The 21,843-nt window shown below is 44.8% G+C and overlaps 1 protein-coding gene across 1 annotated transcript in view; it reads right to left on the reverse strand.

The window, feature by feature from the left end:
- Nucleotides 1-21,843, reverse strand: part of CNTN5 (contactin 5) — a 1,198,205-nt gene that overhangs the window by 953,802 nt on the left and 222,560 nt on the right. Inside the window, exon 2 of the mRNA XM_083170083.1 lies at nt 17,670-17,749. The gene's annotated coding sequence lies outside the window, so the exon portion shown is untranslated. The remainder of the gene's footprint in view (nt 1-17,669; nt 17,750-21,843) is intronic.

Here is a 21,843-nt window from a genome sequence, read left to right on the forward strand (position 1 = left end):
ATCTACATCTACATTATATTAGGAAATCAGAAAGAGAGCAGGAGTAAGTAAGAAGGAAAGAGGGGGGAGGAGGGGGGGGAAGGCGGGGAGGGAAGTATACTTTGGTTGCTGGGTCTTCTTCAATATTTTCTAGGACCTGGGTCTGGTGGGGCCCTTTCAAGTGCCTCAAGATTGTGGGAAGGCTCAAAGAAGCCATGTCTATCGTAGTCGTGGATAGTGGTCGGGGATATCATATGCTGATTTGCTGAATTGCTGAATTGGTCAGACCTCATTATTGGGGTTGTTTGTTGCGACATTCTGATCTATACTTGTTACCGCGGTCTGTTTGTCCATAGACCATGACTGAAACTCAGCATACTTGTAAATCTTTGATTGGGTGTCTGGGTCTAGCGTGAGAACATATCTTCCCCATTTTCTTTGAAAGCGGGAGGTACTAGTACTAGTGTGGGGTGAGTCTGTCAGGTGTTTCCGGTCATAATACATCTGTTGAACCATCATTCTATGTAGGTCCCCCAATCTAGGACTAGCCTTGGTCGTCCAGTGCTTTAGTATCAATTTCTTGGATATTGTGAAAATGATTGTGAGTAGTGGGATCGCTTCTCTGTACTGAGCCATGTCCGCCCACCCCGTGAAATTGGCGCATATGCAGGCTGCCGGGTTGGGTGAAATTTTGATATGCAGCCTTAGATTTATAAATTCAAAAACCTTATTCCAGTATTTCTTGATCTTATAACAGTCCCAAAGACAATGAATCAAAGATGCTGACCGCATATCGCATTTGGGGCATCTTCCCTCCTCGTCGGGTACAAAGTGTGCCCTGACGTTTGGTGGCATATAAGCCCTATGAAGGGTTCTAAAATGAACTTCCTGCAGATAGGCTGAATGCAGAACTTTCATTGTAGATATATAGTTACTAGTAAGGTCTGCTACTGTCTTGATGTCATTTACATCGTGGTGCCATCTGTCTGCCAGCTTTGCCATAAGTGTAGTGGATGGGGCATCAACTATTAGTGTGTATATCTGCTTCAGTTTATATGGTCGAGTCTCCCATCTTCTCAAGACCCCCAGGATCCCTGTTGAAGGTGTTTGTGTATTGTTAGTTAATTGCAAGGTTTGTATGTAGTGTCTGGACTGTAGATACATAAAGAAATTTGAGTTGGGTAGGAGGAAGCGTTCTCTCAGATCATGGAATGGGCGGGCCACACCTCCTGGGTCAAAGATTTGAATTGCGGAAGACAGTCCCCTCTCCTTCCACTGGAGATATGTGTTATTGTGTAGTGAGGGAATGAAGGAGGGGTTTCCCCATAGATGAACATAGGGAGTAGCATCATGGCGTGTCTTGAGCTTCTTGTTAAGTGTTACCCAACTCATATATGTGTCATGAAAGAGCGGGTGGCCTAAGATCTCCGGTGGGATCAGGTTCTTCTTGGTGTGGAGAAGTGCATTTGGTGAGTATGGGTGGAAGATTTGTGCATCTAGTGTACTGTCTGTGTAGTTGTTTTGGCCCAATAACCAATCCGCTGCATATCTCGTGAGTATGGCTAGAGAGTAGGCGGGTAAGTCTGGTAAGCCTGAGCCCCCCTCCTCTTTGGTCATAGCTAGTTTGGCAAAGGCGATTTTGGGTTTTTTCCCCTGCCAGATAAATCTTGTAATGGCCTTCTTTAATTTTTGATCGTCCCCTCTGGTTATTGCGTAAGGTAGGAGTTGCATTACATAGAGGATTTTGGGAAAGATTATATTTTTTATTATTGCTATGCGTCCCATTAGGGAGACTGGGAGATTGTGCCATCCGTCTAGTTTAGTGATGATGCTATTTATTACTGACAAAAAATTTAAATGGTATACATCTGAGGGAGATTTTGGGACTAATATTCCAAGATACTTAAAGTGTGAGTGAGTGATTTTTAAGTGGGTTTGCGTGGTTAGGGCCGAAATGTCATGATGTGGTACGTTAAGTGGCAGCAGCTCGGATTTAGTAATGTTAATTTTGTATCCCGCTTTGCTCCCAAATAGGGATATGAGCCTTAAAATTTCAGGGATAGATACTAAGGGGTCTGTGACAAACAGGAGCATGTCGTCGGCGAATAATGCGACCTTCAGCTCTGCTTCGCCCACTTTTATGCCCTTGTATGTGTCCGAGGACCTCAACATCATTGCTAATGGTTCTAGCGCTATGTCGAATAACAAGGGTGACAGGGGGCATCCTTGTCTTGTGCCCTTTTCAATGGTAAAAGGGTCTGATAGGAACCCATTACATGCTATGCGGGTTTGGGGGTTGTTGTATAATAATTGAATGTTTTTAATGAACTGTGCTGGGAATCCGAATTTAACTAAGGTGTTATATAGGTGTGGCCATTCTATGAGATCGAAAGCCTTTTCGGCATCAAGGGATAAAATTGCGGTGTGAACATGAGGGGGGGAAGATTTCGAGGTCACTAGGGCTGCCATGACCTTCCTTACATTTACCACCGAGTGCCTTCCTGTTATGAACCCTGTTTGGTCCTGGTGGATTATACGTGGCATAATGTCTTTTAATCGGGTTGCTAATATTTTGGCCATCAGTTTATAGTCTAAATTTAGCAACGATATAGGGCGGTAGGATGCTGGAAGTGCTAGATCTCTACCTGGTTTTGGGAGGATTTTTAACGTAGCAGAGTTGAAATGTAGTGGTGGGTTTTGACTTTTTATCATATCATTAAGGGCTTTTGTGAGTATAGGAACGAGAGTGGGGGCGAGAAGTTTATAGAAATCTCCGCAGTATCCGTCTGGGCCTGGGGCCTTTCCTGCTTTGAGGGATTTTATGGCCAATGTGACTTCATCTTCTGTAATATCCTTTGAGAGAGAGGTAGACATTTCTGCTGTTAAGGTCGGGTAGAGGACGGAGTCCCATTCGCTATTTGGGGGGGTTTGAATTGTGTGGTCAGTCGGGGAAGGGGTTTGGATGCCTTCTGAGATGGAGGTGGAATATAGTTGCTCATAAAATGTATGCATTGTCTGTGCTATCTGAGCATTGGAATTGGTCATTGACCCATCCGTTTTGCGTAGGGGGTGTACCACTGCAGGTTTGTATGTTCCTTTGAGGAGGTTTGATAATAGGGATCCTACCTTATTTCCAAAGCGGTGGAATTTGTAATGGACATTGAAGAGGTATCTGTCACCCATTTCTGCTAGGTATTCGTCTAGGTGTGTTTTTGCCATGAGGTACGCCTGTTTAAGTCCTGGGGTGGGGGAAGCTGTATATGCTTGAAAAGCTGTAGTGAGTGTTGACTGTAAGTCTAAATATTTTTTTGCATATGTTCTGTTGGCTGCTGCTGTGAACGATATCACCGATCCCCGTAATACTGGTTTTAGGGCCATCCAGAAAAGGTAGGGGTTTGAAACTGCCATCTCCGCATTATCTCTGCAATAATTTTGAATTTCTATTTCCAGCATTTTTTGAAATTTTTGTGATTTGCAAAATCTGGAGGGGAATCTCCACAATTTGCCAGTGCCAGATTCATCAGGGATGTGGATATTCGTTGTCACCATGGCATGATCTGAGAGAACTATTGGTGCTATCAAGGATTTTGTTGAGAGAGGGAAAATAGTTAAGGATAGGAATATATAGTCGATGCGAGAGAGGGTGCCATGAGCCGAGGAGAGACAGGTGTAGTCTCTGTCCAGGGGATGGTGAGCTCTCCAGACATCGACCACCTGTAGTGAGTCCTGGAGTAGGGCAAGGCCCACTTTCGGTGTATGTATAGGGGTGCGTCTTTGAGAGGACCTATCTAGAGTGTTGGACATGACGATGTTAAAATCACCTCCTAGTATAAGATTTTTGTCTGTGTATGGAGTCAGTAAGGCTATAATAGAACGGAAAAAGTGTTTGGAGTACGGTGTGGGAGCGTAGACATTTGCTAAAGTGTATTGTTTGCCGGCAATGCAGACAGACGCCACCACGTACCTTCCCTTGTCGTCCGTTTTGGTCTCCAGTATTTCCATCGTTAATGCCCGTCTGGCCAGAATCACCACTCCACGTGCTTTCGAAGTGTAAGGGGATGCCGCCACTACTGACCAGCCCAGCATTTGTAGTTTCATGGTCTCAGGGGCCGTCAGGTGTGTTTCCTGAAAAAGAGCTAGATCTATATTATTTTTGTTAAGATAGAGTAACAGTTTCCTGCGCTTGATTGGGGAGTTTATGCCCCCCACATTCCACGAACATATGGTCAAGTCAGGCATGGCTCATCACAGTGTGCGAGGTAAAGAATTTTTAGGCCTCCGCCATCCCAGCTGTAGTGTTCAATTCGATTACCACAAGTATACCCAGTTATCTTTTGAATACACATGACATATATGGAGGTGGTAGGGAAGAGGGGGGGAGGGAGGAAAGAGAGTGTTGAAATAGAGATAAAGATCAGTATAGAGACAGAGAAATGTAGTAAAAAACTTATCATAGAACTAAATAACAGTGCTAAGAGCATGTCTTGAGGCAATTGCATCAAGACAGCACTTCCGTAAATTCTATAACCAGTTAACATTAAATGGAGCCTGTGACCGGCAGCCAGCTCCATCTATCCGCCCCGCTTATCTTGCTAATAGGAGGGGAGGAGGGGGGTGCGGTGGAGGGGGGGGGGGGGGGAGTGGATGTATGGGGTGAGAGGGATAGGGGTGGGTGGTGGGGTTCACCGTCCTCTCTGGAGTAGTAAGGTGAAGCATCAGGAGCTTGTTATTTCAACAGTGAACATTAGTAGCTTCTTTTCACTGGGGCTGTCAATCATATTTTGATAGCTATATGTCCCAAATCTGTGGTAGCAGTTGATTTCTTCCAAGGGTAAGTCCCATGCGTGCCCGAGCTGAGTTCAACAGTTCCAGGGCAGTAGAGTTGCCACAAAGGTAATATCAGGAGGGGGGGGGGGGGGGAAAGGGGGGGGGTATCGCGGAAATGTGTAGTTCACCAGTCAAAGTCCAGAACAAAATTTGGGGGGGGGGGAGATGAGGGGGGGGGGGGGGGGGAATGTGGAATTTATGCTGAGAGACTCCAAAGCTTATTTTCTATGAATGTTGAGGAGAGTTCAGGGAGCTGTATCCGTAATATCTGCGGGAGAGGCAGCGTGGGCCAATTCTCGGAGGTATGCTTCGGCGTCTTTGGGGGTGGAAAAATCTTTGTAAGTGGATCCATCATAGATACGCAGTTTTGCCGGGTACATGAGTCCAAATCTGCGTCCTTCATTAGCCAGTTTTGTGCATACGGGTGAGAAAGCTTTCCTCATTTTTGATAACTCTGCAGAGTAATCTTGAAAGACATGAAGCTTGTGCCCTTCCCAGGTCAGGTCTTTGATTTTCCGCGAGGCCGTCCAAATTTCAACCTTGTGGAGGTAGTTCATACATTTAAACAGGGTGACCCTGGGTCTTGGTCTGGAGGGGGTGGGTGGTGGGCCTACTCTGTGTACTCTCTCCACGACCATGTCGCGGCATGTTTCTTCAATTTTTAACAGAGAGGGCAGTGTATTGCGTACAAATTGTGCCAAAGCCGGGCCCTTGATGGATTCGGGCAGGCCCACCAGTCTAATGTTATGTCTGCGTGACCTGTTCTCCAGGTCCTCCACCCGGTTCCATAACTGGTAATTCTCTGTATTTAGCCTTTTGATGTCTCTTTGGATATCTGTGACCTCGTGTGTGATAGTGCTAAGCTGCTGCTCATTTATGGACACTCTGTGAGATAGCTGCTGCAGTTGCTGGGTTATGTCATAAACTGCCTTGTTAAGTAATGGCGCCATAGCTGCATTAATGGCTTCCACTACATCGCTATATGTTACAGGGGCGTCCTGGCCCTGACTCACGTTTCTCCTGGGTTGGTTTTCCCCTCCTGCAGCTTTCTTGTGTGCTGGGAGCTCTCTGTCTCCGTTGTCTGCTGGTATCATGTCCTCCGCTGCCCTGCGGCGTTCAGCACGCGGCTGCTGGGCTTGCTGTGACCCATAGTGCGCCGGCGTCCCCGTCTGACTTGGAGATCGCTCCATCATTTGCTGCGGGTGAGAGGGGTAACGAGGAGGGGTGAGGGGTGTAGAGAGGCTCCAGGAGCCGAGTAACGGTATCGTTAGTTGGGGCGGGAGACGGAGCTTCAAGACGGAGCTCCTCACTCCATCAAGCCGGAACCGGAAGTCTCTGGGATTATTTTTAATTGTTATAGATAAATAAATTCAATTGGTCCTCCCCAATTAATAGAGAACCACAAAACCATGAGAAACTGTAACCCAATGACCACAATCCTTTGTTAGTGGCTCACCATAGTATTGCTTTCCCATTGGTCACCAGCAATCGCAAGTTAGGATTAGCCAGAGACTTATACCCCTTTCACATCGCAACTAATTACCGGGTACAAGCCGGCTTCATGCCGGCTTGACCCGGTACTTAGTGCGATATGAAAGGGGTAACCAGGTGCAGAAAACTGGAAGCAACACGGCAATAAGAACCGGTAAGAAAGCAGAGTTCTTACCGGTTCGTTGCCATGTTGCTGTGCGGTAAGAACGGGTTAAACGGGACGAGCAACCTGTTTCCCGTTCACACTATGGAGGAGGCAGCACGCTCTAAGCGCTGCCTCCTCCCCCACCCCCGATGATGTGCCCATGCTCTCCCGTGCCCCTGATGACGTCAGCGAACCGGAAATATTGCCGGTTCGCTGTTTGCAGCATGAACAGACCGCACATGCAGGGTCGTACTAGGACTGAACCGGCTAAAAGTCCCGGTGCGACCCTGCATTTGCGATCTGAAAGCAGTATTACTCAAGTGCGCAATCAGGTCTGAATCGGACCCATAAAGTGGAGAAGGTGACCAAAGCAACCAATTAGCACTTCAAAAAGACATTTACGAGTGGATTGGATGCTATTGGCAGCCTTGCCACTTTGGGGGGTATTCAATCTGGGATTATAACAGTCGTAATTCTGGGCCGTTTTCAACTGTAACTCAAATTCAATGTTCCAGCTGTCGAGTGACGGCAACTCCGCGGATCAGCAAAAGAGGCCGTGGATTGTCGAAAAACGTCTGTGAATTTGACAGTCCGTGTCCGTTTCCAACAAAACAGATCCGACTTGTATTGAAGTTGGATCTGATTTGTCGGAAACGGTCTTCAATGCTTGTCGGTAATGGCAGTATTGAATAGGCGAGTGCCGCTATTTCCACCATCAGAAATAGCATCCGGAATTGAATACCCCCCCCCTTTAACTCTCTCTCTCTAAGCCCTGACACATCTTCCTTTAAAAAGTTTTTTGAAGCACCATGATTACAGTATATTGAGTTCTCCAGCTCCAAGAAAATGAGTCATCACGCAGTTTAGGCATGGGTTCCCCAAGGGGTAGTTATGTTTAAATAAACAAGAAGTTTCATCCCAAAGTTGATGACCTCTTTCATTTTCAAAATTTGCCAAAGGAAACATTTAAAATTAACAGCTCAAAAAACGGCTCCTTATTTCTTTATGTGTTTCACCGATAATGTATGCCGCTTTGTAATACATGTCAAGTTCGTAGGCATAATAGCATTAAATACAGTCATTACAAGTACAGCCACTATTATATTATGAAATGTATTAGTTCATAGACCATTTAAAATTACCTAGCAAAAGCTTTGACCTTCTGAATGATCTGGACCAGATAATGGAATTATTTAGCAAAGTGAGACACTTTTAGTCGGTTTATATCACGGACATTTTTAAATTGCTGAAACACGCAAATACATTTGTGTAACCAGTTTTGTATTTTGGGTTTGCTTTGTGTTGTTATGTTTTTTTTTACTGTACATTTTATATTGTTATGTATTCTTGTGCATTATTCTCAACCTTTCCCACCGCGATGCTACCAACTTATCGGATATCTTATATTGGGGCAGATGTATTAAGCCCGGAGAAGAGATAAAGTGGAGATAAAATGAAAGGAGTTAATGCACCAGCCAATCAACTAGGGAAGCCAATCCTGGGGCATTTTTTCAATCCCGGAATTCGGGATTGAAAAATGCCCGATCCCGGGATTAGCTCCCCTACTATTAAAAACCTGCCTCGGCCGCCCCGTAGATTTACTTACAGATGCGTGGTGCGGCCGCGTGGGTGGGTGAGCCGGGGTGATGGAGCCCGGGCTGGTCTGCTGGTGGGCAGGTGTGCCGGCAGGTCCACTGCTGGGCGGGCGGGCTAGTCCGCTGCTGGACGGCTGGGCGGGCTGGTCCGGGGACAGGATGGAGGCAGACAGCCTGTGCGGCCTGCGCAGCGTGACCTCTGACAGAGCCGCGCTGCTCGGGATGGGAGAAGCCGGGCAGCTGCTGAGCACCCGCTCAGACGCTGCCCGGCGTTAGACTGCGCATGCGCAATCTAATCCCGAAATCCCAGGATTGGAAATCCCGGCGTTTTAGGGGCCAAATCCCAGGATCCCGATCCCAGGATTGGCCACCCTACAATCAACTATGTTTGAAAAATGACAGTTGGGCATTGCATGGCTGGTGCGTTATCTCCTTTCATTTTATCTCCACTTTTTCTCCACTTTCTCTCTTCACCAGGCTTAATACATCTGCCACAATGTTTGTTTTTGATGAGTGTTTCACGTACTCTATTTTTATAACTTAGAAAACCATCATTCTTTTTATAATCATGTGAATTCTAATTGAACATTTTTTAACATTACACTCAAGTATTCTTATTGTTGGCACATTTAGTGCCTGATTCAGACCTGTTCACTAGGTAAATGCCGCCCGCCACCTGACTGAACTGATCTGCACATGAGCCCACCCCCACCATCAGAAACGGGGGACGAATCAAACCTGAAACAGGTCCTTAATTTCCTGTTTAAAAAATATTCTTCAAACAGGGTCCAGTCCTAGAGAACCAATGCAAGTTCCTAGGGGTAATAGTAGCCTTGTATTTTGTAAGTTTTAAGAATTAATAGTTGCATTTGCACTAGACAATATGGGGGAAATTTACTAAGATGTGAAATACACTTCACAGGTCATGTTGCTATTGGCAACCAATCAGATCCTGTCTACTATCTTGTAGAGGGTGAAAAATAAATAAGTAGTAGCTTCTGATTGGTTGCCCATAGCAACAAGACCTGTGAAGTGTATTTCACATCTTAGTAAATTTCCCCCTAAATCTGACATTTATTGCAAATGTTGTCACCACTTCTTTAGGAATGCAGTAGCTTCAATGTGCTGGGCTGGGGAGAGGGGCAGAAACAGTCAGTCCTCTCTCTCCTTGCATGGGGGAGTAATCTACCCAAGACCACCACTGTGCAATGCGTGACTGCACATAAGATACACATTTGACTATTCTGTACGGATGGTATCGGGCCGCACCGCCCCCGCATTAGCCACAGCCCTCTCTATGTAATAGGGACCGGCATTGCTGTCGGTTCCTCTAACTAGAGTAAGTGTATTTACTCATGGAAACAAGAAAATTTTAGAGCCTTTCTTTTTAGCAAGCCTTTAGCTGTAGTTGGCTCATTGTTTCCCCTATATAAGTACAGTATAACTGTTGTCTCCAGTTATCATAGGGATTCAAGGCAGTTTAGAATACTATTCTCTTTGGGATGCAGTCAGCATGGCGGTGGTCAAGTTGTCGGCCTTCAGTATATCGAAACCGGCATCCTGACTGACTTTAGTTGACCGGTGCTGGAACCCTGAATGGATTAGGATGGCGGCGATGGAATCCTGACAGGCGGCATCCTGATCGGTAAGTATGCCGGTACCGCTAGCTTGCCCACTGGGAAGGGAGTGCTTAGGTTTAAGCTTTAGTGGGAGGACTTAAGATAAGGCTGAGGGGAGGGAAAGGTTAATGTTAAGGCTGGGGGAGTTAGGCACCAATAAGAGCAGGCTAGGGTTAAACTGGGGGTGGAAGTTTTAGGTTTAGGCAGCAAGGTGCAGGGGTTAGGGATAGGCACTAACGGGGAGAGTTAGAATTAGGCTGCAGGTGGGAGGGTTAAGGTTAGACTGCTACAAGGAAGGATTACGGAGTAGGGGAGATGTTTTGTCTACCATTGGACCTCCTGTCGGGATTTACACTACTGAGATGCCATTAATGGTCTTCTGACCGACGGCATCCTGAGCACATGCAGTTTGTATCCCTTCTCTTCCACTCCAATGACTGATGCAGTGTCCAAACTTTATATCTATATTCTTTGCCGGTACATTACGTTCAATATACCATGACCATTTCATTACTAAACTTTTCCAAAATATACTTAATAGAGGAGATCTTTCAACCAGAGGTTGGCATGTTTTCAATAGTTAGAAATACTCTGTAGCAGGGTGTATCTAATGCTACAGTACCTGCTGTTAAAAAAATATATATTTGAGAAGAAGTGCTATATAATAATAATAGTAATATTATTATTAGGCATGGTATAGAGCTATTGTCACCCCCCTTGGCACTATCAGAGCCTTATCTTCTCACATCATTGGTTCTTAGGTGTTCATCATTACAAGCGACAATGAAATATTATTCTATGTAGCAGCAATCTCCAGGCTTTGCACTGTCCCAGTCTGACTGAAGAGATTATCCTCCGGGGTAATATTAGATTAACTCTGCCAGATCTAACCAACAAAAACAGCCAGACACAAGGTCTTTGGGTCTTTTAAGTCTAGTCTAGGTACAAAAAAAAGAAGAAGTCAAAGGAGATCTTATCCTTTATGGATTACTTTTAAAAAGAAAGTTTTTTTCCCCCCTTTATGAATGGAAGGCAAATCATACCCCTGAAGGCACCAACATTCTTAAGAACAGAAAAGTTAGAGAAATATTGGTGTCGAAGGAACTTCAGAGCTTCAGGTAAAACATTTGAAATATAATTTTATTAATAAACAATAGAGGAAAGCAAGACCCAGAACTCTGTCTGTTGTGCAGGCTACAACTGCATTCAATGGCTCTATATAAAATTGGAAACAAAAATCCTTCAGGTATAAGAACACCCTTACCTACTGTACCAACACCCACTTTTTAATCTCTCCAAGTTGTCCCCCATTTCTCTGTTTTATATGGTGTCCAGTAACTTTGATGACAGTAACCATTTCATAATGTCAACTCATTAATGTTGCCATAGGTCAAACTGTCGACAGTCACCATGTCAACATCCTGTTTGTCAACATGTTGACAATTCGGGGATATCCTGGCAGATAAACTGTACAGTGCTTTAGCGCACAAATGTTGTTATCAGTTGTTAGTTTAACACATCTTTTGAACCTGACAAAATCTGGGTCAAGCAATCTTCCTCTACTGTCCGCCTGCCTTCCAGTGGGAACGGTTAACCTATTGTGTATGCCGATCTCGGGTGCCGGACGGCTCCCCGACAGTCGGAATTCCGACAGTCATTCCTCCGACGTCGGAATCCCGACTGCTCCCTCGAGGGGGTCCACGACCCCCATAGAGGGAGAATAAAATAAGTGGCGAGCTCAGCTCGCCACCGTGCCCGCAGCGTGGCAAGCGCAGCGAGCCCGCAAGGGGCTTCATTGCGCTCCCCACGCTGTGCAGTCGGGATTCCGATGTCTGACTAATGACTTTCGGAATCCCGACTGTCAGGCTAATATACCACACCCGCCGATCTCAGGTTACACCATCCTCAATTAGCATAAAGATACATACTGTACCTCACAACTGTCCCTGTCTAGGCGGGAATATCCTACTTTGTGTGGGACAATCCCACCGTGGGTGGGACCAAAGCTGGCGCTACCCACTCAGCAAGTCCTGCAAAGCAGGGAGATGCTGAGCTAGAAAGGCGCTCTACCTGCTCTGCTACATTGCTGATGTGGATTGCCACTGCCAGCATCATCAGTTTAACTATGACCCAGGCAGTGGGGCCGGCAGCATGAAGAGTGGGCAGCGCCTGTTCTCTCCACTTCAGCTCCGAGCACAGAATCCTCTAAACACATCCAGTCTGTGGCAGGCTTTATAATCAATCTAATATCCTCACAGCAAAACACTGCTTACGTTGGCAGGAGGCTTTCAGACTGATTATAAATTCTGCCACATACTGAATTAGCTGAGTGTTGAGCAAAGCACCTGAGAATCACAGTGTGCCTAAGGATGTCTAGCTGGCACAATGTGTATAAGTGGCATGACTCTGTGCTTTAATGTAAATAAGGGACACCACAGTGTGGTGTAATGTGAACTGGTTCGATTATGTGGCCATGCCCATTCCCCACTAAGCCACACTCTAAATTTTTGTCTCACCCATTGCTGCAGAGTCTCACCATAGAGGGAAAGTTGGTTGGAGCAGCGGGTCAAGAGATGCAGAATGTTTTTGCATGGCATCAACACAATGCATGGACAGTCTTTGAGGGTTGCCCAGCATCTCTAGGAGTGCAGGAAACATCCCCAGAGTGATGAAATTGGAGCTGCTGTGAGACAATGCCTTGCCCCACAAGGCCACTTCTCCTTTTAAGGCACTTGTGCAAGGTCCCGATTCGGTACATGTGTAGTTTCATGGCGGCAGCTTACTCTACGTCTGAAGCTACGCTATTAGAGTAGCCCAACGGCTGCCTTACTTGTGTAGTTTTATGGCGGCAGCCTAAGCTATATTATCAGCATAGCATAGCCCAATGGCTGCCTTACTTGTGTAGTTTCACGGTGGCATGTAAGGTAATCCATGTGCGCTCGCCACGCTTTGGCGCGCGCTTATCACGCTCGCTGCGCTCGCCACACTATATTAAATCAACTCCATGCCAACGTGGATAGTGGGGGTATGAAAAGGTCGGGAGGACGCATAACGCGTTTCCTTGCGGAACTTGCTGCGCTAACCAAGCTTCGGGCTGCTGTGGATAGTGAGGGTTTGAAAAGGCGCTACAGAACCCCTAACTCTGTAGGCAGGGTTGCTGTACCCTGCCGTAATAGCTACTCAGATGCAGGAGTGTCTCATTGCTGGAGCGTCTGCGACGCTCCTGCGTGTCAAACAGAGGCGGAGCTGAAGTGAGTGCAGTTCAAAATCTTAACAGGGCAGGCACAGCAACTGCCATTCCAAACTGACTCTCTGGCAGTTGATGTAGCTCCCCTATTTGAATTTTGGACTGTGCTGTAGCACTCCGAAACACACCCCCCCCACCTGGAGCCACCACTACTAACAGCTAATATTTACATAAGAAATGTGTCTGTGCTACTATTCCTTATTATGTGTTCAGAAATATATTTAGTGGAATTAAAAGCCTTTTTTTGTTCCATTACCCATAATTCTTTGGGACAGGCAATATTGAATGCCCAATAATTTGTGGATGACCTCATTAAGATGCTCTGTGAAAATGCTGCTAATGTCTATTAGACAAATATCTAGTCATATTAACGTTTGTTTTTCCAGCACCAGCCCAGATATTAATGTCAGCGGCTTGTAATAAATAACAAACAAAAATGATCTTTCCTTCATTTTCTTTTCAAGCTCATCTATTATTCCTTCTGACAAATGACATCGAACTGTTTACAAATAAGCTAAATGAACGGGCCTAAGCTCATTACGTGACAAGAGACCTGGTCCGGAGGGAACTGCTCGGAACTGCACCCATCGGTTGCACTTAAAGTAAGTAACGCTCGTTTGTCATGCTTATCATTCAATATTTCTATTTCCTCTTCAAATTCACTTGATGAAATGACAATCTGGCTTAATTGGCTTTTCCAGATGCCATGGCTATCACCTCCCACACTCCCGTGGTTTATAGGTGCCCCTCTGTGTGGAACGTGGCACATTTACAAAATGCTAAAAGATCTAGACGACAGCATGACACAGAATGTAATGGCTGCTGCAAACAGGAGGACTGGCCATATCTAGGGGGAAAGTGCTGCGTGTAGCAGCTGGTGTTAAAAACAAATAACAAAGTAGTCCTGGCATCGAAGCCATGAATCTCTGCATTGTCTGTAGATGTTCAAAAGCAGTTTCTAATCTAAATCATTTACAGGGAAAATGCTGTGTGTTAATGCGTGCTGTACCTTCCAATTGTCCTCGAATAACTGTGACAGTCCAATTTACTGTAGGCCCTCATTCAGGTTGGCTTGGTAACATGCGAACATCGCAGCTTACTGATCACCTGAGACGCTGCCGGGGCTGAATAGACGCCCCCACCCCACCACTGAATGTCCTCGGAAATATGCAAGGGGATGTGTACGAGAAAACATACCCTCGCTTGAGCCGGTAGCAGGAGAAATCATTCCATGGTCGTCGTCCATTGGCCGATTTTTTCTGCCTTCACAAATAAAAGTATCAAATGACTTTTATTTGCAAGCGCCGGGACGAAGATGGCGTCAATGTGACATTGGCCCGCCGCGCACCCACGGGAAGGCCCAGCATTTTCATGGGGTTGCCGATAAAACGATGGGCGTTCCCATAGTCCAGTGCCATCGCTACCCCCAGTCCTCCCTCCCCATTGCGAATGCGGCTGTTCGCAATTGTGGATTGCATAAGTGCAGAAATGCGCATGTGCAATCCTGACCATTGGGGCAGGGGCACAATTTGGATCACTGCACGTGATTCTGAAACGGCCCCTTGATGGTACTGTACTACCACTCTGCTGATCACGCATTTTGTCCAAATCCATGGAGGTATGGCCCACTGGTGGGTACCACACTAATGCTAGTATGCAGGGCTGTAACTAGAGGGGGTGCTAGTGGGGCCCTCTCATATGGAGCAAGGCCCTGGGGTTGTATCGTCGCTTCCCCAGTGCACCAGGAAAAAGACTTGGCTGCAATACCACCCTGCGGCCAGTAGCAGAAACTGGAAGTTCAAACAGAAACTAAGGGGATCGCGGCACTCTACAGAACTTCCGGCGGTAACCGAAAGTTAAGGTCATACTGTACAGTAGGAGCAAGTTTCATCTTTGCTCCTTTGGCCATGGCTAGCCATGGCTATTCTATTGTTCTCAGCTGCAATACGTATTGTATTGCAGCTGAGAACAATAGAATAGACATGGCTAGCCATGACTAGCCATGGACAAAGGAGCAAAGATGAAACTTGCTCCTACTGTATGTGACACTGATGAAAATTCTTCTGCTGTACAGATCATAGATGCCCATGGTAGATGTAATACTATTGTCCAAGGCCTTTTTTGTACTTTAGGACATCCAAATTTAATGGTATTAATAGGATCCACACTATGCCAGTAACTCATTAGTCCAGGTTACACTATTGAATATGTAAGAACATGTATGGGTTTGGCATAAGGGCAATCTTACAAAGAAATAAGAAGCAAATACGGTTTAAGGTAACAATATGTTAAAATTAAAAAGTGGCAGACTAGATGGGCCAAGTGGTTCTATTAATGATGGGAAATTGCAATCAATCAGATTCTATCTCTTACCTTCTAGAACTAGGGTGGCCAAATCGGTCCTCAAGATCTACCAACAGTTCACGTATATCAGGCCACCTGTGGATCTATAGTAGGAATGAACGCAGCAGGTTTGAAAATGTGACCGTTAGTAATGACTGCAGCTGTGCACCAGCTAGGTGATTTGTAAAACGGGGACCGTTGGTAGATCTCCAGGACCGGTTTGGTTCCATAAAGTGCTAAAGAAATAAGACGTAGAATCTGATAGGTTGCAATAGGAAACATCCCATGTTTCTATTACCCCTTTATTGCACCACCGGGATAGCGGACTCAGATCCTACCCGGCAGCTTGCAACTCCATGTTCCTGACCTTCAACAGATGACTTCTTTGATCTCTCATCAAGTGATCCAAGGAGTCTAAAACATCAGTTGAATTGTCTGTTATTTCAAAATCCTTGGGGACTATTTACTAACCTGGGAGTTCTATTGAAAATGGGATTTTCCCAAAGCAACCAATCAAACTATACTTCTTATATATTTAGCTCCTTCTAGAAGATAATAGATATAATCTGATTGATTTTTTGCTGACCACAAGTGTGGCGACCATTCTGCGATAACTTGCTGAAGCCCTTAAATAATCTGTATTGTCTGATGTGGTACCAGAACAATAAAGTTTGGCAACCCCTGTTACAGTGTATATACAACCAGGAGCCAATGACAGTATTAGAGCATTCACAGGGGTAGAATAATTTTATCCAATCAGAGCATTGCAGTATAACAGTGTATATATAACCAGTAGCCAATGACAGTACTACAGCATTCACAGGCACAGAACAATTTAAGCCAATCACAGGTTAATAAAATTCACAAGACAAAACCCATATATCAGGGTTGCACCTCTTGGCACATCAGAAAGCCCTTTGAAGGCAACTTTTTTTTAAATCTATAATAGTTCATAACAGAAAGCATTGCTGTTAATGAGGGTGTCACACATTTACCTTTGTCACTTTCCCAAGGGAAAAAAAACCCCGCATGATACTGAAAATACAATTGATATGAATCATCGCTTAATTAGCAGAGATAACACCGAAAGAATGTGGTCACATACGCTGCACTGAATGTGAAAGATACAAGTGAGAGAGAAGGAACCTTTATTAATTAAACCATTAAGAAATATCCTTAATTTTAATTAAAGTCCTTCACGCTGTGACATTCAGCCAGATTTATTGTGGCTAAAGAAAAAAAATCTGCAATACTATTACTAACTAGTCCTAATGTTGAAATGCACTTTGCCAATTTAATTAATATAGACGCGCTTTCAGACCTCGTTTGCATGCCACATCTATGAGACAATGAAATAAATCCGGAACATTTCTATAGACCTTAATGCTTATATATATATATATATATATATATATATACCTGCTAAGGAAATGTCATACACCTTTCACAGTATATAATATAAATGGTGTATCTTGTTAACTATATAGATTTACATTTCCCTGGGGCCCTTGGAAGACTTTATCTACAGTACAAGCATCAATAATAAGCTGTTATATTTGCTCTTACAAAGAAACACACGACTAGGAGATAATACAAAGGTAATGTTACCTTTCCTCTTCCCTGGGCAGCATATAACCCACAGAGGTAGTGAAAAGGGTAATCCCATCATATACAACATCCACTTACTACAGAAAAACTAGCTACAGTACTGTATGAGTCGTTATCGTGGAAATCAGATCCAGTCATATTCAGCAGCTGATATCTAGTTGATGGTGGGAGATCTCCTTTGCCCACAGTCACAAGCAGTGTTCCCTCTAAGCTGTGCGCACGTGCGCGCGCACACAACTCGACGAGCGTGCGCACGGACATAACAACAGAGCGCACAAAGCAGCAGTGGTCCCTTTTTGCAGTTGTGGACTCAATTAATGTTTGTTTCACCCATTAACTACATTGTGTGCTGTGTTTTGAATGATTAAATGTTTAATATCATTTTGAAGTAAAGTTAACACAAATGCTAAACGTCAATTTCCAGTTATATATAAGTGACGCACACAAATTTAAATTTCCTTCCAGAGTTGCACAGCCAAAATCTTTTGCTGCACACAGACTTCGTAAAATTAGAGGGAACATTGGTCACAAGCAGCATAGAATGGAAAGCAGACAAAATATCCTTGACCACTCCCCTTAAGCACCCCCAAAACGTTGACTTCCTGTCTATCACTTTGCCGACTGAAATCTTACTGCGGATCACTCACTGTGGGTGCACACTGTGGCTGTTAAAAACATCGATCGGAAAATATTCACTTTAAGGCCACACCTAAATGATCCCCAATATGCAGCAAATACAAATTGATAACAAGACATTTAAACTTTCAGAGCGATTTAAACAGTCTTGTGTATATAGAATAAAAACAGAGACGTACCCCGTATGTGCCTTTAAGCAGATGTCTTCTGAAATGAGGAAGAAAACCGGCAGCTTCTGCACATTTCAGCAAATATTATCCTAGAAAATGAAGAGAAACAAAAATGATTTAAAAAAAAACAATATAAAATATGAAAATTTGTAAATGTATCGCTTAGTTGAGTTGATCAAATTGCAAACAGTTATGAGTGATTATGTATCATTTACATGGTAATTGTAATTGTACTAACTTTCTATGTTTAGAGTTTTTGTTAAGACATAAGAGCTGCTGATAATGCTGAGTTGTGTTCTTGCATGTATGAATGGATTATCCAAGATTGCATAGACCAGGCAATCCCAACCTCGGCCCTCACTGCAGACTAAAGGGGCATACCAATAGGACAATAATAGGCCATTTTCTAAGCGATCTGACTATAGTGTTGGTGATGCGCGGTCCTGTATGTTACCTTCGCCGGCTCAGATCTTGACTACATACGGTCAAGATCTAGTCACGTTGTCAGTGTTGTAAAACCAGATAACACTGGTTAGCAAAGATTGCCCATAGGTCAACCCGTGTGTATAAGCCTTAACAGTGCAGGTTTCAGTGATATCCAGGCTTGTGCACAGGTGACTTTATTAGTACCTCCGATACTTTGATTTAACCATCTGTGCTGAAGCCTGAATATTTCTAAAACCTACACTGAGGTAGGGACGCACTTTATTGAATGTCACATAAAATACATTGGCACAAAAAATGTAGAAAGGAAAAATTGATCTAAACATTTCCCCAAAAATTAACATCCCTCCCTCCACGCACGTCCAATATCCCCGCACACATGCAAATGAATGTTTAGGATAAACATCTATTCGCAGTCCTGCATGCAGAAACAAAATCATAAAATCATTGGATGGTCGGCAGTCATGAAATGATTTTGCAACCAGTCGCAGATCTTAGACACCATTCTGTTGTCTTGGATCTGCGGGCTCCCTGTACAGGAAGCTGGTGGGCAGCTGACAGCCTCTGAAGTCAACTACCCGCCCCCAGCACCTGCTTCATTGCCGAATTTACATGGGAATGCCCAGCATTTTCATGGGGATGCCCTTAAAAGACTGGGTGTTCCCATGGGTGCAGCCCCTCGCAGCCACCCCAGGCCCACACTGCTAAGTGCGAACGGGATGGCGAACAAGCAATTCACTGTGCCCACTCGCTCCAAGCGGCTGCACGTGCTTGTATGTGCATGTGCAGTCGCAAACCATCTCTCCTGTGCAAATTCGCAGGGGAGCGAAGGGTCTAGAATAACGTCCTTAGTGTTGTAGATGTCGATCTTTTGACTGTCAACCTTGCCAAACCAACCCTGGACTCTTGGACCGGTCCTGGTTCCAAAAATACGGCGACAAAAAAAGTGGGGCCCCCTGTATTTTTGTAACCAGGTCCGGCTCAATGAGCCGGGGTATGGTTATGCTCAGGAAGGGAGACCCCATGTAATTTCTTTTTTTAATTTAACTTTTTAAAAAAAAATTAAGACCGAACTATGCACAGATCTCAATGATCTGTGCATGGTTCTCTCAAATTTGCCAGTCAGAACCTGGTCTATGTTTTTCAAGTTATATACTTTATAATGGGATAACATCTGGATGCGAATTAAAGTGTGACCAAATTTCGATTTTTTTTTTTTTTAACGCAATTCGCAATTAAATGTGCGATTTTAGGAAAGCGTGTGAATTTGGCTGTTTTTGACCAAAAATTGCACATGTCTTAATAATCGCACCCTATTACATTTCTCCCCATGTTTGCTTACTGTGCACAGTAGCAGCAGTTACACAATGTTTCTTATACAGTAGTATTTGATTGTTTGTCCAATGCAGGTAACAACCCTGCAGCTCCTGATAAGAGATGTGCCAGTGATCAAAGTGATCCTGTGTCTGTAGAAGATGGAATCGATGCCCTGGCTTCAGGATTTTCATTGTCATGCTTTTGACCCTCACAATATTCCAGTGCATTTAAATCGATAGTGTTAGTGGGGGCCGCAGAGCCGCAGTACCACTTGCCTTTGTTTAGTACCAGCGAACAAGTCTTATCGTATCTATTTATAAGTAGCTATTGCATTATGTATTTCAGTGAGATAGAGAGAAGCCGATTCTGAGATCTAAATCAGAATGACATCTTTTTGTGACCAATATGCCATTTTTGGGGTTTGACCACATAACGCATATGCACTAGATATGGTGGCCAATGCCATCTTTGAATGGCATTACCCTATAGAAGCCTTTGGGCTTCTATAGCATTTTCCTGCTGATAGGTATCCAATAGGATCTCTCCCAGCACCCCCCACTGCATGCGCATTAGCTGACGCATGCACAGATAGAACTCAAAACCCGGAAGCCCTATAATTGCAAAGAATGGCTCTTAATGTCGCAATTTTTTACATGCAAAATGCCAATATGCATGTGAAGAGCAGTGGTGCCGAGAGGGGTCCCAGGTCAGATGGAGCGGCCCGGGGCCCGCTCCCCCCTCCCCCGCTGCAGCTAGCTGGGAAGTGTTAGCAGAGAGGTCAGCCTATCTCTCCAGCTCAGTACATGCTGCTCAGTGCTGTGTGCTGCGCGTGGGAGAGAGGCAGCTGCAGCGGCAGCCTGCCCTCTCTCAACCTGAGCTGGTCAGGTGGCTTCTCGCCCACACCCCTGATAAGATTTTTTTTTAACAGGGTATTGACCACACCCCCTCCTGTAAACCACAACCTTTTGTGCCGGGGCCCGGCGGCACTGTCGTACCCCTGGTGAAAACTATTATTGGGAATGCTTTACATTGGGGATATTGGTAAATCTGGCATCAGTATTTTTCCTGCACAAAAACAAAATAACTCACCCAAATCTAATTCTATCTGCACCTGTTACATCTGCCCCCCCCCCCCCCCCCCCCTGCAGTGCACATGGTTTTGTCCATCTGAGAAGGAATTTGCCTCTAAGAGTGAACTAGATAAAGGCCCATGGTGTCAGACAAGGACATTGCCTCAGTGCACCACTGAGCGAGTCGCAATAACTGGAGTAAATGCATTGTCAGATGACAAAGGCTATAGACTTACAGTATTTACTCACAGATACAGATCAATCACACATAGGCAGGAAGTAATGTAATATAGGAGATGATTCATTTCCTTGCCCTGTTTTCTAAAGAATATTGTATAGATTAAATATATTGCAAATGTATCTCTATACTGCCTCATTAGCACATTGCAATACAGCAGCTGCGCATTAGCATATATTTTTGCATCAGGCCCATAGTACAATATTGTTCCTCATGCATAGGGGGAGTGGAGTAGTCGGAAACCCAGAAACCACAGTGGTCTTCGGAGTCCGGGTCGTTGTGGTAACACTACTGCCCCGCTACTGGCTTGAAGGGCGCTTTCATTAGTTTTGAAACCGGGACACTATTCACAGTTTCAGTAGTTACCTCTTTTCACACATAGGTGACAGACCCGGATTACTCAAATGGCATAGCCTGATTGTCATTATTCACACCGGAACCGCGTTTACAATAGACACTTGGAGATGATGTAATCTCCCAGCGCTACTGCATCTACCAAACAGCTCCTTTTAGGCATGATCCAGGTCATTATGACCCAGGTCGTGTCATTCACAATACAGGTGGCACAGGTCGGAATAACCCTGAACCCGAGGAAGGTCACGTACCTGGGATTTCCAACCCAAGCCAGGTCTGTTCACACATAGCTGAGACCTAGGTCTAGTTCCATTAAGAATTGGTATGAATAATACATCTTTTAAGATCTACTTCTGAGCATATAAGGGGGAGATGATAAAGTGGAAAATTTGGGCATCGCAACTAATGAGATTTTAGCTGTCATGTTTGGTTCCTGTCACTTGCCTATAAAAACTGACCCTGAATGACATGATAAGCCCAAAGCCAAGGTCAAGTATCCAGCCATAGTAACCAACAAAACGTTGCTGCAGTGGTTACTGTAAACCCCCCACTCAGAAGCACCAGGGCCAGAGATATTACATTTCATCCTACCATGGACGACATCACACTGAGGAGCAGTTGGTAGTTGCCCCAGCAGCACTGGTAGTAGTGGGCAGTAATGCTAGACTATGGCAAAGTTAGAGAGTCCTTTCTCCACCCACAGGCATTAGTTCACACTCCAATGGTTTGAATGGAAGTTCCCATTAGTGATGGACTCTAT

This window comes from Crinia signifera, chromosome 2 (genome assembly GCF_055691185.1).
Source record: "Crinia signifera chromosome 2, ASM5569118v1, whole genome shotgun sequence".
Lineage (NCBI taxonomy): Eukaryota > Metazoa > Chordata > Amphibia > Anura > Myobatrachidae > Crinia > Crinia signifera.